Here is an 18088-nt window from a genome sequence, read left to right as displayed (position 1 = left end):
TTTTCATTAGCAAGAAATTAAAAACAGAGCCTCTTCCAGGCAGAGACCACCTGGTATTCCTTCTCTAGTATTATAAAACACAGTTCCCATCCCTAATTGTGTAACTGCTTCAAACTCTGTGTGGTAGGGGTTATGCTTAGAGGTCTCAGCAAACAGGATTAATAATTGTTCATATGATCCTGTAACTTGTAGATAAGAAGGAAAGGTCTTGAACTCTGAATGTTAAGGACAGTGAGCCTGATTCTCTCTGTTGTTTAGTCCTAAACTGTATGACAGAGGATGGATGAGATGGTTGAATGGCATCACCAACTCAATGGACACGGGTTTGGGTAGACTCTGGCAGTTGGTGATGGACAGGGAGGCCTGGCACACTGCAGTTCATGGGTTTACAAAGAGTTGGACACAACTGAGCAACTGAACTGAACTGAAACTGAACTGAATTTTTTGCCACCTCATGGACTGCAGCCCGCCAGGCTCCTCTGTCCGTGAGATTCTCCAGGCAAGAATGCTGGAGTGGGTTGCCATTTCCTTCTCCAGGGGATCTTCCTGACCCAGGGATCAAACCCACGTCTCCTGTGTTACAGGCGGGTACTGTACCACTGAGCCACCCGGGAAGCCCCTGATTCTCTTTGAGTCAGTCTAAATCATAAATCTCAAGGACAGATATCCTTAGGCATTTCCTTTGGCAGATATTAAAGGAGTACCCATTCTATGTAAAACACTGTACTGGGTCCTTCTCTGATGCCCCAGGTTGGGTCACCTGTCCCTCTCATGTCCCATAGAAACCAGGATACGACTGCACAGTCCTATCACAGATGCTGCATCAGAACTGCCTGCCTACTTGTCTGACCCTCCTTCTGTAACACCAGCTCTTTTAATCGATCTCTACTTCATCAACTCTCTAGTTAAACTCTCAAGTTAACACCTCCACAGCCTGCTGACAGAGGACCAAGGCCACTTAGGGCTGTTGGCATTGTGTTCACACAATTTTTGCTCCCACCATCTAGGCTGTGAATTTGCCAAGAGCCAGGGATGCTTGTTCCCAAATCTTTTTCTGCTTATTATAGTTGATATTGTAATACGTAATTTAATTAGCCGACATAAGCCCTTTAAATATGGGTGCAAAAAGTGAGCTGTTATACCAATAATACTAAATAGAATGTTTGGAAAGGGCTCAATGAAGGTGAGTCATCTTTGAAATGCTCTTAGGTTAGCTATGAGAGAAAAGGCTCTTAAAAAATGAGGAGGAAAAAAATGTACAAATTTTTTTAAAGACTGCTCATCTGGTTTGCTTGGCAAGTATATAAACTTTATCTCTACTTTAAACAAACAGAATCTGGGGGAAAGGAGGGGTTGGATGAATTGGGAGATTGGGATTGACGTATACACTGCCACAGGTAAAAGTGGGAAACAGCTGTATAGTTTCCCGCTGAGAAGCGAGCTCACCTTGGGGCTCTGTGGTTGATCTAGATGGGCTGGGGGCGGGGGAGAGGTTAGGGACATACGTGTGTATATAGCTGATTTACTTTGTTGTACGTCACTGTAAAGCAACTATACTCCAATTTAAAAAAAGAAAAGAAATCGAATCTGGAAATTGTAAGCAATGCAATGTGGGTGGGATTTGTGCACATAACATGACAAGGACCTCTTATCAGTGGACTCATCAAACAAAAAAGTGACCCTACATTAAAAGATTGGTGATTAAATATGCCCTTGACTGCTGTAAGTTAAAGTAAAATGTTTTAGTTATGTATGCATTATTTTAATGGTACTTTAAGCCACTGTTTCAATTAACCGAACAATAACTTCTGTGAATCTCATGGTCTCATATTACCTTGGTTATACAGTATATCCCCAAGCCTAACATAGGAACTAAACCATGGAGGGCAGGGGGAAGTGAGCAAGCGGGGGAGAGAGAGAGAGAGAGAGAGAAGAGGAAGGGACAGAGGAAGGAAAGGGAGGAAGGGAAGGAGATGAAGAAAGGAGTGGCTTTGAGTGATTGAAGTGAGAAATTGGTTTTCAGGCTGCCAAAGTGGCAGGTCAAGAAGAAGCAACACCTTGCAAGCTCATCACAATGTGAAAGGGCTTAGTTTTCCCCCTACTCTTCCTGCCACCCCCCCCCACATAAAAAAAGTTAAACCAGAATCACTGCAGATGGTGACTGAAGCCATGAAATTAAAAGACACTTGCTCCTTGGAAGGAAAGTTATGATCAACCTAGACTGCATATTAAATAGCAGAGACGTTACTTTGACAACAAAGGTCCGTCTAGTCAAGGCTATGGTTTTCCCAGTAGTCATGTATGGATGTGAGAGTTTGACTATAAGGAAAGCTGAGTGCCGAAGAATTGATGCTTTTGAACTGTGGTGTTGGAGGAGATTCTTGAGAGTCCCTTGGACTGCAAGGAGATCCAACCAGTCCATCCTAAAGGAAATCAGTCCTGAATGTTCACTGGAAGAACTGATGTTGAAGCTGAAACTCCAATACTTTGGACACCTGATGCTGAGAGCTGACTCATGAAAAGCCCCTGATGATGGGAAAGATTGAAGGTGAGAGGAGAAGGGGACAACAGAGGATGAGATGGTTGGATGGCATCACCGACTCAATGGACATGAGTTTGGGTAAACTCCGGGAGTTGGTGATGGACAGGGAGGCCTGGTGTGCTGTGGTCCATGGGGTCGCAAAGAGTCAGACACGACTGAGCAACTAAACTAAACTGAAACCAAACTCTCAAGAAATTTGAAAAGATTCTCTCTGACTACTGCTTCTCCTGCATTTACTGTTTATGCTCTTCTTCCAAACTCTTGCCGATGAGCCTGCTGTGTAAGCAGAGGAGGAAATGTTACACATCTCCCCAGGCACGAGAAGTTGAGGGCAGAGTGTACAACTAGCATAGGAGGATATAATCCTGACCTGACAACACCCAGCTCCAGATGTGTCTAGGTTAGGAAGTTCCTCCTTATGCAGAATTGTTGGGATGACTCCTCAGAGAGAACAGGAAACTATGGGGAAAAAACCCTGCTTAAGCCTTACCGCACTCCAAGCCCTGTACCAGTCCTTTGCTTCCTGAATCCTACAGCGATCCTGTGAGGGGGGCACTGTTACTCTACTTCACAGAAGGGAAAAAGGACCTGCTGAAGTCAAGCCATTTGCTCAGGATGGCACAGCTGGTGAAAGGAAGTAAATGCCTGCACCTTCCCTGATCCCGCCTTGCTGCCTGGCCTCACCCCTGCTATGCTTGGGCCAGCAGGAACTGGTTTGCATTAAGTGCTGTGCCCACAAGAAAGTCTAGAGGTTTAGTTTTGTCTAGTCATGACTCAGAGCAGAAATCTAAGGAAAGAAATTGTAAAGTACACCCAGGGTCTCTATCCTCATTGCAATGCAAGCAGCATCACCGTCTAGCACTCCAAATTCTGCGAGGCATGGAGGAGCACTCGAGTACATGGAGGGCCCTTATACACATTTGGGTAATTACGGCTGGGACTCTTCTAACCATTCATTGACCAAAGCAATTCCTCTCGCAGAAGCTTCCGCTCACACATTTTTGTTTTGTTTTTAAATCTACTGAAAACCATTTCCTGGGGTAAGAGTTCCACCTGGAGGATGATAGAAAATCTGGACCGCCTTCCACAAAACTACACAGGAGATAAGCTATACAAAGGCTGAATGCAGACAAATGCTCAAGAAACTGTGCTAAGTATGAACTTTATGCCATGAAAATACTGAACCGTCAATAATAACTCTTTGGGAGAGATATGACTATTATTCCCATTTTGTTGATAAGGTAAGTAACGTTTCACACACAGCCATTCATTTTTCTGAATTCACTCTGCTACTAAACACTGAAGAGGGAATTGAAACTCAAGAGCCCATGAATAAATGTTGGACTTTTAAGGGACATTATATACTGCATATCCAAGCAATCGAAACACTAAAAGACTGACTCACGGGCTCAGAAGTCAAAACGTTATCCTCTCCCTCTAGCCCCAGTCCCAAGAAACTCCACAGCCTGGATGTTTCCTTCACCCCTTTCGTGCACCTATGCTCTCCCATAATCCCAGACCAACCCATGGAGAAGGAAATGGCAACCCACTCCAGTGTTCTTGCCTGGAGAATCCCAGGGACTGGGGAGCCTGGTGGGCTGCCGTCTCTGGGGTCACACAGAGTCGGACACGACTGAAGCGACTTAGCAGCAGCAGCAGCATGCTCTCCCTAGAAACTACTAAATTCCTGTCACAAGCCATCTGACTTAAGCCCATTCCCACTCAAGTGTAAATAAAGCTTAATCAATAAGGCTTAAGCTTTAATCATTCATTCATTTAAATTGATTATTTAAGCTTAACAAATCAAACTTAAGCAAAAATTCATTATTTCTTTACCTAGGCAATTAATTATTCACTCCTAATTTAAGATAAACAAGGCTTCATATATCAGCCCTTGATAGAAGGCCCCCGCAGGTCTGGGCTGGCCCTGGGTTCCCCTCCTCTGTCTATGGTCTACTCTCCTCCTTTCCTCTAGACCACCACCACCCATCCCCTCCCTCAGGGGTCTTCTCCCCCAAACCCAGCGCCAAGGTTGGACACCATGTCCCTAGCAAACCCAACATTTGCAACTTTTGAGAGAAATTCACATACCCTTTGTGATTTAAGAATTTCCTTATGAGGTGAACAGGATAAATAAGCAGAAGATATTATAACAAGGTAATGTGCCAGTTTTTATTCTCTAAGATAGCCACAATATCTCCCAGCCCACAGACTCCTAATAAAATGTGACCAGGGCACTCTCTCCACTAAGCAGCAAAGTCTTGTGCCTACTTCTTTGAATATGAGTAGATCTTTGTGGCTGCCTGACAAAAAAGAATGGTAGAGACGACGCTGTGCGACTTCCGATTAAAAGAAACGCCATAAGTTTTCTTCTTGCTTAGGACAATTACTTTCAGAACTCAGACACCATGCTGGCCACAATCCCAGACCAACCCAGGGGGAATGACCATACCGAAAAAGCCACACGTAGGTATTCTGGTCAACAGGTCAGCCCGACAGCTTTTCTGTCCTCTACATTCTCACTGCCCATTAACTACTATATCAGCTGACAGTGTATTATTGCCTTCTTTCCTCCCAGCAGGACTGAACTGATTGAAAATATTCAGATTTAGACCCTAGTTCAATGTATATAGTAGTATTGTTGAAATGCTTTATTTATTCAATAACTAAGTGAAATAGTAATTCTTCATTGTTGGTCAAAGAAGGCTACCCAACAAAGGCAACATCTGAGCTAGATACAGAAAGATGGGTTTCACTGGAATATTCTAAGGAGGGAATTCTGTTTGAGTAAAAGCAGGGACAGTAAAGTGATGGACATACAGGAGGGACAGAAAGGTGTGTGAAGTAGGAAGGCAGATCATATGGGAAGAAATAGTGAGAGAGTGTGGGTAAGGTAGAGTGTGATGAGTCATGCAATGATATAAATCAGAGTCTTTGGAATATCACCTTCATTGGGTGGCCATTGGGAGACACTGAAAAATTCTAAGAAAGGGAATATTGGTATGTTTTCCCTAAGCCATGCTTCCAAAGTTTAAATCACTTGTTTACTACATAAGCATTGATCTAATTGATCATGTCTTACATAAATGTTTAGACACGCTGTTTCCATACTTAATAGTCAGTAATGTTAGGATGCCTAGTCAAAATCATATTCCTGAGTTGAATAAGTGCTAATCCTTCCCTTTCTCTGAGAACCTGGAGGTGTGTTTAGAGATAACTGGCACCTTAAGACAAGGTGTTCATGTCCCAGTGCAACGGAGCTCCAGATGGAATCACCAGCTACGTTTCCCTGTATCTCCCCGAGCAAAAGTAATGTGATGAATCATTACCCAGAAAGAAGCAGAAGTATTAGCTCCAGCCACACCTCAGACAGTGCTTTGCAAAGACTCCTTCCCAAATAGCCTGCAGTTTGCAGTTCATGTTTAACAAGTGCAGGCTGGAATCATCTTCCCTTATTTCTGGCTCTAAAGGAAAACCTTGACTGATAATATGACTTCTAAATGATATGCCAGGATTATCACTAAAAATGGATGCTTCTCGCAGATCAATTCATGTGTCTTCCAACATGTAGAGTAAATCCACTCTAGGCGGCCATTTGATATGCACTTCCTCATTTAACTCTTTCTTATGAGAAATGGGTCAGTTACAACACGGGTTTCAGAGATGATGAAGCCTGAGTTCAAGGCCAGTAAACAATGAGGCCAAAGTTACATAGTCAGTAAAAACTAGTTTCAAACACTAGCTGGCTATGTTATTTCCTCCCCCATTAACCAATTCTGTCTCAATGTGTCAGGAATCAGACTCATATTGGGAGCACAAAGGCAAATAAGACATCATCCTTCCTATCAAGGACCTTGCAAACTACGGAGGAGACAACAGGGAAGCAGGGAAGCAATAATTAAGAGCCAAATGGAAATATCAATAAACATTTTACAAAATGAGTAATTACTTCTAATCACAAAAGATCCAGGAAGGCCTTAAAAGGAGAAAAATTCAACATGGATTTTCATGAGTGAGCAGGATTTTGATCCATGGAGAACTAGAGAAGATCACTAAGTAATAACCATGCCTGGAGTTTTGAACTGGAACTGAGCTGTCAAACAGACCTGAGTCCAAAGAAATCTCAGCATCAATTCTAGACATTGGAGTTGTCAGATAAATATCCAAAGAAACATTTATTGTGCAGAAACTGTAAAACAATATTTTGTAAGTAAAACTAAGAAAAACAATAGCATGTAATGGTAAATTTAAAATCAAACAAAATTAGCAAACCCAATGCATCAATTCATAAAGAAGGTTAGAAAAGAAAAACCCAGCCAGCATGACTAATTTTCCTTTGTTCTAGGAATGCAAAAAGTCCCTTAACATAATCCACCAAATAAAATAGTGTAAGGGAAAAACCCAAATATATACAGAATACTTTGAACTGTGGTGTTGGAAAATACTCTTGAGAGTCCCTTGGACAGTGAGGAGATCAAACCAGTCAGTCTTAAAGGAAATCAGTCCTGAATATTCATTGGAAGGACTGATGCTGAAGCTGAAGCTCCAATATTTTGGCCACCAGATGCAAAGAACTGACTTATTGGAAAAGACCCAGATGCTAGAAAAGATTGAAGGCAAGAGGAGAAGGGAATGACAAAGGATGAGATGGATGGATGGCATCATGGGCTTGCTGAACATGAGTTTGAGCAAGCTCTGGGAGATGGTGATGAACAGGGAAGCATGGTGTGCTGCAGTCCATGGGGTCACAAAGAATTGGACATAACCGAGCAACTGAACTGAACTGATACACAGAACACAATTTTAATTAATATTCCTTTTGATTAAAACTGTCAGCAAATTAGGAATTAGATCAGTTCAGTTCAGTTGCTCAGTCGTGTCCAACTCTTTGCGACCCCATGAACCACAGCAAGCCAGGCCTCCCTGTCCATCACCAATTCCCAGAGTCCACCCAAACCCATGTCCATTGAGTCGGTGATGCCATCCAACCATCTCATCCTCTGTTGTCCCCTTCTCCTCCTGCCCTCAATCTTTCCCAGCATCAGGGGCTTTTCAAATGAGTCAGCTCTTCACATCAGGTGTCCAGAGTATTGGAGTTTCAGCTTTAACATCAGTCCTACCAATGAACATTCAGGACTGATCTCCTTTAGGATGGACTGGCTGGATCTCCTTGTAGTCCAAGGGACTTTCAGGAGTCTTCTTCAACACCACAGTTCAAAAGCATCAATTCTTTGGCACTCAGCTTTCTTTATAGTCAAATTCTCACATCCATACATGACTACTGGAAAAACCATAGCCTTGACTAGATGGACCTTTGTTGACAAAGTAATGTCTCTGTTTTTGAATATGCTATCTAGGTGGTCACAACTTTCCTTATAAAGTTGGTTTTCTCCAAAATTCTCCAAATTTTAATAAAATCTCAAGTTTTCATGTGACTTTACAAGCTAATTTTAAAATGCTCGGTTGACCAAAAAGTTCATTTGGGTTTTTCTGTAAGATGTGACAGAAAAACTGGAACAAATATTTTGGCCAACCCAATATATCTGGAAGAACAAAAGCTAAGAAACATTATCCTAGTATGCTATATGAAAACAGAGTTGCATTATTACTGATCAGTAGGGGAAATGTAGGCAAAACTCTCTTACAACAAAACCCATGAACTAGAAAATCTTACACAACAGTATTAATAAATTTGATTATATCATATTTAATACATCTTACTCAAAAGAAGCTATAAAGGAAATTTGAAAATAAACTATGAACTGGCATAAAATATTTGTTCTAAAAAATTATCCAGAATATTAGGTTGAACAATATAATACTGTCATTTTTAGAGGTGAAGAAATGGTCACACATTAGCAATCCATCTGGTTAAATCTAACATAAAGAATTTCTCTGAGTCATTCAAAGAAGCTAAGCCAGAAGTGACAACAGAATCATGGCTTCATAAGGTGCCCCTCGCTTTCTGTCCACTCACCCTCCCAACAACAAGTACCAGCATCTTTCTAGAAACAAAAGTGTCCATGAGGGAGGTGAGGCATTTAGTACCCTATACCCAGGAACCCAGAGAAATCTCACCTACCTGTGCATTGGGTAATAGGCCGAAAGACCTCAGCACCAGCTGTGGACCCTGGAAGGAACCAGCTGAGCCCCTCTCTACTAAAGTCCAGACCCTCTGACAGCCCTGCATGAGACAATCACCCACTGTGGGGCACGGAGCCTTTGTGGAAGTCCAGGTTTCCAGAGAAGAAACAGCAAAACAGAAAAACCCACTCTAGGAAGCAGTGGAGTAGGTAAAGTAAGAGGGAAAAGAAAATTTCTAACTCCACAATAGATCTGTTTCTTTCACTTTCACCATTGTATTCTATTGCTTTTGCTTCCAGTTAAGAATTTTGCCTGTAGCCTGAAATATACAAGATAGCTCAGTTCCCAAGGCTCTGACCTTTACGAATGTAACATTCTTCCATTCATATGAAGATTAAAAGTTGCAAAACAGAGTAACATTTGTCTCTGGTTTATGGGAGCATCCTGAGCTGACCTACCTGGACGGCTGCAAAAACAAAGGATTCTGACACCAGTAAGTTTGCAACAACCAACCTCACCCTGCCCTCTCTTTGTCTTTGAAAATGCTTTGCTGAAACTTTTCGAGTTTGGGGTGTTTGGGGGCTCTGGTCTCTTGTTCTCCTCGAATGGCCCTGCAAAAGAAACTTTCTCTGCTCCAAGCTCTGAAATTTCGGTTTGTTTGGCCTCCTTGTACCTCAGCACATGAACCTGCTAAATTTAGTAACAGTAAGAGAAACAGTCTGACTTGACCTACATCACCTCTCCCTGAAGTCAGCAGAACTTAGGACTAAGACATCTTCCTTGGCCCCTGATTTCTCCCCAAGTGGGAAAGAGAGCACTTGAGTGGACTCTCAACCCACTGTGGACACCAGAATCCAGGGAAGCTCAAGTCTCTTACATGAAATGGCAGTTACACTTGGCCATCCACATGAGAGGGTTCTGCATCAGTGGTTCCACCAACAGTAGATTCAAATTCGATCAAAGGTTGGTTGGATCCCCAAATGAAATACAAGCTGATACTAAAAACTGATTGCATTAAGTCAGGACTTGGGATGAAGGTTGCAGGGGGAAGCCTGGGAAAGTACTCAGGACTCTCATAAGGCATTAAAAGGACACTAAGCTTACTAAGTGTATGGAGGACTCCATCCAGAAGTCTGCCCCCAAAACCCTATGACAGCCACCTGAAATCCCCCAGCTGATCCACCCACACTCCCAGCCCCCCTCATGCCTCGACCACACACCCCAACACTGCAGCGAGTACCTGTGTGTCCTCCTGAAGGTCGCAGCACGGCAGAGTTCTAGGAATGACCAGCAGAGATCACTTGCAGAAAGCAGACCCTCATCTGTGGGCAAACTTGACATTGCCGAGCTGAGCTGTAGTGCCACCTATGGAAAACAAGAGAGGCTGTCAGCGCTGGCCTGTTGCAGGGTGGAGAGAAGGTATCCAAGCCTAAAACATTCTGCCGCAAGCTTAAAACATTCAAGCCTGGAGCAGATGTAGCCACAGCAAGTCTAAGAAAGCCCCAGAATCTCTAGCAGGGCAGATGGAAGATATTTCCTACCCTGAAGTCAGTAAAAAAAAAAAAAAAAAAAAAAAACTGGAAAAGGTAACTGCTACTTCAACTCTGAAGACAGTGATCAAAAGCCAAAGGACTATGAAACGTCAAGATAATGTGACAACAAAGGATCACGATAATCATTCAGTAATGGAACCCAAAGACAAGGAGACCAGAAACTTACTCAAAAGAGAGTTCAAAGTAGCTGTTTTAAGGAAACTCAATGAGTTGCAAGAAAACACACACAGGCAGTTCAATGAAATTTAGTTATGTATGTGGTACATATAGACAATGGAGTATTATTCAGCCATGAGAAAGAAGGAATCCTTGCCATTTACGAGAAACCTATGGACCTTGCTAGCAATATGCTATGGAATAAGACAGAAAAAGACTAACAGTGTATGTTATCACTTGTATGTGGAACCCTAGAAACAGAATGGAGTGGTAGATACCACAAGATGGGGGTGGGGGGGTAGGGGTGGGAAATAAGATACTGATCAAAGGGTACAAACTTTCAGCTATAAGATGAAAATGTTCTGGGAATCTGAAGTATGGTATGGTAATTATAGTCATAGTATCATATGTATATATTTATACTTGAAATTTCCTTACTAGATCTCAACGCAAAAACCTGTGCAATGCGTTGGAGGTGTTAACTAGGTGGTAATCATTTTGAAATACATATCAATACACTGTACACCTTAAACTTACACAGTGTTATGTATCACTTATATCTAAATAAGGTTGGAAAATGAAAAAGCTAAGCAGACTTACAGGAAAATGACTAACAGACAAAACCAGCATTTTACAAGAGTATAAGCAATCAGCCAATCGATAACTGAACAGACAATAAACTCTAGAATCAGGAAAATGAAAATTAAACCTAGAATTACATGCAATCTCATATCCATTAGATTGGCACAAATTATAAAATCTGACAATGCCAAGAAACGCAGGGTGGTCCAAGCCCTGCAGAAGGAATAGGACAAAGAGTATTTTCATTTGGTCCTGGTTTTACATCTTGGAATTAGCCACCATTATTGTCCCTTGCCCACTTAATCCCATCACTCTCCAGGACAAAATCAAGAGGAGAAGGAACACCTGGGCATTACACTGGAGAACTGAATTCTTGTAAGAAAAGTTATGACCAACCTAGACAGTATATTCAAAAGCAGAGACATTACTTTGCTGACTAAGGTCCATCTAGTCAAGGCTATGGTTTTTCCTGTGGTCATGTATGGATGTGAGAGTTGGACTGTGGAGAAGGCTGAGCACCGAAGAATTGATGCTTTTGAACTGTGATGTTGGAGAAGACTCTTGAGGGTCCCTTGGACTTCGAGGAGATCCAACCAGTCCATTCTGAAAGAGATCAGCCCTGGGATTTCTTTGGAAGGAATGATGCTAAAGCTGAAACTCCAGTACTTTGGCCACCTCATGTGAAGAGTTGACTCACTGGAAGAGTTGACTCCTTTGATGCTGGGAGGGATTGGGGGCAGGAGGAGAAGGGGACGACCGAGGATGAGATAGCTGGATGGCATCACTGACTTGATGGACATGAATCTGAGTGAACTCCGGGAGTTGGTGATGGACAGGGTGGCCTGGCGTGCTGCGATTCATGGGGTCACAGAGTCGAACACGACTGAGCGACTGAACTGAACTGAACTTTCACATTTTTTTCAGAGATGACACGAACAATAGAAATAAAATTGTTGGACTCTAGACAGACAGCCTATACGGTAGGGCAGTGTCATGTACCAGAATCACCTGGAGAAATACACTGATCACGTGGTTGCATCCTCAGAATTGCTGATGCAGGTGTTGGTGATAGGGCCCAACAATCTGCATTTCTAACAAGCCCCTAGGTGATGCTGATGCTGCGGTCAGTCACGATGATGTGTTCTGGGGACCACACTCTGAGAACTCTGGCACTGGAGAATGAACTTTGATGTATTATAGGCTGAGAAGAAGGGAATAATTCAATGGAAGGAAAGGTAGCCTTTATTTGGGGCCCACTGTGTGCCAGGCAATGCATTTTTAAGAAAGGTGCTTTAAAAGTCACAGGAGGGCATCCCTGGTGGCTCCATGGTAAAGAATCTGCCTGCCAATGCAGAGACATGTGTTCAATCCCAGATCTGGAAATATCCCACATGCCTCGGGGCAACTAAGCCTGTGCACCACAACTATTAAGCCTGTGCTCTAGAGCCCGGGACTGCAACCATGGAGCCCATGCGCCCTGGAGCCTGAGCTCAGCAACAAGAAAAGCCACGGCAGTGAGAAGCCCACACACCCCGATTAGAGAGGAGCCCCCAACTGCCACAACTAGAGAAATCCACGTGCACCAACAAAGACTCTGTGTAATCAAAAGTAAACAAACAAATCTCCTTTTAAAAAACCACAGGAAATCCATGAAAGTGTTGTTAATCTCATTTCACAGATAAGGAAATAAGCCTCTCAAAAGTTAAGTAATTTTTCCAGCATCCCACAGGTAGTATATGACAGAAAGGTGATTAAAATGTAGGTCTGTCTGATTACAACTCTGATTGTCTTTGCCCCATATGCCATGATTTCCAATGCAACAAAACATCCTCTACTATTGGTTGTTGTTGTTGATTAGGCTTGAAGTTGTGTCTGACCCTTTTGCAACATCATGGACTGTAGTCTGACAGTCTCCTCTGTCCATGGAATTTCCCAGGCAAGAACACTGGAGCAAGTTGCCATTTCCTACTGCAGGGGATCTTCCCAACCCAGGGATCGAACCCACATCTCTTGGGTCTCCTGCATTGGAAGGCAGATTCTTTACCACTGCACCACCTGGGAAGCCCAACTAACTCTAACTCTGAAGTGGCATACCAGGGAAACAAAAACTCTAGCCCAGCCCTAAGGGCTATCCTAATGCCAGTGTGAAGAGGGAGAAAGAACATTTTAGATATTTTCTTATACTTTTTCAGTTGTATAGAGATCTCTGAACATATAATTATGCTGATTTAAGCTATAAGCATACTTAATACAATTCATTTCAGTTTATGTTAATTTCTTGTTAGCAAATACTTATGTTATTTATGTAAAGTCTCTATGGATTGAAACAGAGGTTATTGAGAAGACATCCCTCAATGAAATGGACCCAATATATTTATCCAGTCCTTCTCAAAATAAACTCAACTCTTAACTCTTAATGTCTCATGTTTCCACGACCATAAGCACTATGGAATACAATAAGGAATGACTTTTTTTTCTTTTACTTTTGTTTTGCAGCTTGAAGGATCTTAGTCCCCCAACCAGGGACTGAACCTGGTTTGGGCAGTGAAAGCACCAGGTATTAACCACTGGACAGCCAGGGAATTCCCAGGAGTGAATACTTATGCCAGATTCTTCAGATGCTTCTTAAAGACTCTTCTTAAAGTCGAAAGCCCTCCTCGGGGATTTTTGAAGTTGGAACTGCCAGCCAGAGCTCTTTAGGGTGCCATGGTTTCTGAATAGAATTATACTACACCTTGTGTACATAACTAGCATTTCAGAAGAGGTAAGGCATTAAACAATGCAATTACTATTTAAACTTTACATGAACATCACTTACATCTCTGCAACTCTACAAAAACCTGAAAGGATCAAATAGCTCACTTGAATTTGTAGCACATGGTAGCATGAAAAACATTACCTCTGTTGTCTCTTTAAAGCAGGAAAAAAGAAAATCTTCCTATGTGAATATAACCCAGATTTACAAGGAAGCATAAAACAGCAAACTGCTATTCAAATTGCTCTCATAGTCCAGGTACCGATTCAAAGGTAATCAGTTAATTACACTGTATATAGATGTTCTGATCAATTCCAGTGTGTCTTTTGGGGGGAGTGGGGGACACAGTTTCCATACTAATAAGCAATGCTCAACACATTAGCTGGATGTCCCATAATTCAACTCAATTCTGACACTATCCATTCAGAAATAGCATCAGATTACACAGGCTGAGGGCTAAGTGTCACAAGACTACCTCCCACCCACCCCCGACCAACACACATACACACACACACTTTGGGTATCAATAGCAAGTCCAGGCAAATACTTGTGTTTTTTGACCAACTGGCTACAGATCAGAGGTTCCCACAATCTCGATTTAGTTGCTAGAGCAGCTCACAGAACTCAAGAAATTCATTTGCCTGCTAGTTTACTAGATCAACAATTTATAAAAAGTTTTAATTCATAAACAGCTAAATGAAAGAGATGCATAGGACAAGGTATGGAGAAAGGTACAGAGGTTTCATAGCCTCTCTAAGTGCCATGTTCCCCAAATTCCCACACATTCTCTAACCTAGAAGTTCTCCAAACCCTGTCCTTTGGAATTTTTATGGAGGATTCATTTTATAAGCCTGATTGATTAAATCATTCACCATCGGATCATCAAAAAAATCTACAAACAATAAATGCTGGAAAGGGTGTGGGGAAAAGGGAACCCTATTAAACTGTTGGTTGGATTGTTAACTAGTATAGCCACTATGGAGAACAGTGTGCAGGTTCCTTAAAAGACTAAAAATAGAACTATCATTTGCTGTTGAAATTGTTGTTCAGTTGCTAAGTCATGTCCAACTCTTTGTGACCCCATGGACTGTAGCACACCAGGCTCCTCTGTCCTCCACTATCTCCCTTAGTTTGCTTAATGTCCTTTGAATTGGTGATGCTATCTATCCATCTCATCCCCTTTCTCCTTTTGCCTTCAATCTTTCCCAACATCAGGGTCTCTTCCAATAAGTCAGCTCTTCACATCAGGTGGCCAAAATATCGGAGCTTCAGCAGCAGTCCTTCCAATAAATATTCAGGACTGATTTCCTTTAGGATGGACTGATTTGATCTCCTCGCAGTCAAGGGACTCTCCAGCACCACACTCCGAAAGCATCAATTCTTCAGCACTTAGCCTTCATTACGGTCCAGCTCTCACATCCATACATGACAACTGGGAAATCCATAGCCTTGACTAGATGGACTTCTCTAGGTCAAGTGCTGTTTCTGCTTCCTAACAATATCATATGATCTAGCAATTCCATTCCTGGGCGTATATCCAGAGAAAACAATAATTCAAAAGAATACACTCACTCCAATGTTTATTGCAGCAACATTTACAATAACCAGGACATGGTTATTAAATGTCTATCAACAGAGGAACGGACAAAGAAGATGTGGTACCTATACGCAATGGAATATTACCTGGCCATATAAAATGAAATAATGCCATTTGCAGCAACAAATATAAGCAACTGCTTATATGTAGAATCTTAAAAAGGTGCACATGAATCTATCTAAAAAATAGAAATAGAATTACAGAGGTAGAAAACAACTCTCCTTACCAAGGGTAAGTGGGGGCATAGGAAAACTGGGAGATTGGGCTTGACATATACATACTGCTACATATAAAATAGGTAACTGGTAAGGACCTACTATCGGAGAAGGCAATGGCACCCCACTCCAGTACTCTTGCCCGGAAAATCCCATGGACGGAGGAGCCTGGTAGGCTGCAGTCCATGGGGTCGCTAAGAGTCGGACACGACTGAGTGACTTTAATTTGACTTTTCACTTTCATGCACTGGAGAAGGAAATGGTACCCCACTCCAGTATTCTTGCCTAGAAAATCCCAGGGATGGGGGAGCCTGATGGGCTGCCATCTATGGGGTCGCACAGAGTCAGACATGACTGAAGCTACTTAGCAGCAAGGACCTACTATAGAGCACAGGGAACTCTACTCAGTAGTCTATAATGGTCTATATGAGACAAGAATCTAAAAAAGAGTGGATATGTATAACCGATTCACTTTGCTGTACGCCTGAAACTAACACAACACTGTAAATCAACTATACTCCAACAAAAATATTTTTTAAAATTATTGGCCATTTAATCACGTAATTGGTTCTCCTAGCAAGAAGCCCTCCATTCTCAGATGACTGACAGGCAGCCAAAAAGTCGCTTCATTAACATAACAAAAACATCTTTATCACTGCACACTTAAGAAATTCCAAGGGTTTTTGGAGCTCTGTGCCAGAAACAGGAGGAAAACCAAATATTTCTTGTTATAAATCACAGTATCACACACTGTAATAACATGCAAGGATATAATATGCTGTCCACTGTAAACTACACCATTTTATTAGATTTGAGCTGAGAGAAGAATCACACAAATATTCACCCATTTGCTGCTTCAGTAGTGTCCGACTCTGTGCGACCCCATAGACAGCAATCCAACAGGAGAATCCCGTCCCTGGGACTCTCCAGGCAAGAACACTGGAGTGGGTTGCCATTTCCTTCTCCAATGCAGCAAAGTGAAAAGTGAAAGTGAAGTCGCTCATTTGTGCCCGACTCTTAGCGACCCCATGGACTACAGCCCACCAGGCTCCTCCGTCCATGGGATTTTCCAGGCAAGAGTACTGGAGTGGGGTGCCATTGCCTTCTCCCTTCACCTATTTAGACTTAACAATAATTGATATTCATCCAAATTTTTTCTTCTGTGGCCTAATCAAGTTTAGAAGCTAAGTTTTGGATATACTTTGCATATACTACACCCATGATAGTGGCCTTTTCAAATCTCAGGGACTAATAGTGTTATCTGTAGGCATAAAGAAGAATATTGATGTTTCATTTGCATAGTGCTCATAGCTTTGTTCATTTCTGAAAATGAAGGTTAGGGATCCTGAAAGTTAGTCAGCTTCTCTTGAAAGTCAACCAAAAGTTCTTAAGAGGGAGCTGCTTTCCACCAAAACCACACTCCTTCAAACACATAAATTGGTCACCCCAACTTCTCTAAGATTCTTATGAGCTATTCTGAAAAATTTTGGAGTTTCTTTCTGCTTTCATTGCATTCCCTGACATGTGTAAATTATTCTTCCAGAGACAAATTATGTATTTTATTTTAATGCTGCATCACATAATGCAGTATTTTTGAAGGCATTTAAACCAATAATTAGGATCCAAATTTAAGCTGAAAATGCAAACTCCCTGTATGATATTAATATGAACTTTCAACTGAATTATCAAGTGATTAAATAGCCTCCATGTGTAGACAAGTTCATATATCTCAGTCAACATAACAATTCAATAACTAACTCTTCTGTTTGGCCACTGACAGAATATATTAATTTTGAGGCACATCTCAACCACAGAAATATTGATATATAGGGGAAAATAGCTCATTGTCAAGGGAATATTCATAAAAATAAGGAAGGGCTGCCACTTACTGAGCACTGCTTGAAAGGTACTTTGTAACCCTGTAATAGAGGTATTAAACCTTTATTACAGGTGATAAAACTGAGGTCAAGGAAGGTTATAAAATTTTCTCAAGATCTACAAACAGATTTTGTAACCAGTGTGACCAAAAAAGTCTATAAATCTTTGTCCTACAACCATGTTTCCCTAATCTGGAGCTACAGTTGAGAATCACCAGTGAGTGTGGGTTTTGTCCAGGTGGACAGACCTCCTAATCCTTCCTAAGAAACTGGCAGATAGTCAGATCAGGCTTTAGGATCCACCAGACTGTCCCATGCTGGTAATAATTTGCCTATACCTTCTCACATGGTTGCTATAACCCACAGGAGTCTTCTGCCAACTATGAAAGATTGGTTGTCTAAAACATAGGATAATGAAAAAAAAATTTTAAGAAAATCAAAAACTAAAACAGGGTAATCAAGAAAAATGTTGACACAATCTTAAATGCAGTGTGGGTCTACCTAACTTCACAATAACTGTGACCCATGCAAATATAACATTCAGGTGATCTTTCAGAACTCAGCATTTAATCACAGCTAAGCATCATATCCCTTGAGCAGTGTTTTCAAAACACACAACCAAATAAACAGAAAATAAAAGAACAGATAAAATGAAAGGCCAAGTTATTTGTTCAAATTCAGAAAATTAGGAAGTAGATGATCCAAAACCAGATCTGTCTTACAAGAC

This window comes from Ovis canadensis, chromosome 21, assembly GCF_042477335.2.
Source record: "Ovis canadensis isolate MfBH-ARS-UI-01 breed Bighorn chromosome 21, ARS-UI_OviCan_v2, whole genome shotgun sequence".
In the NCBI taxonomy this organism is placed as follows: domain Eukaryota; kingdom Metazoa; phylum Chordata; class Mammalia; order Artiodactyla; family Bovidae; genus Ovis; species Ovis canadensis.
Note: the sequence above shows the minus strand (reverse complement) of the source record.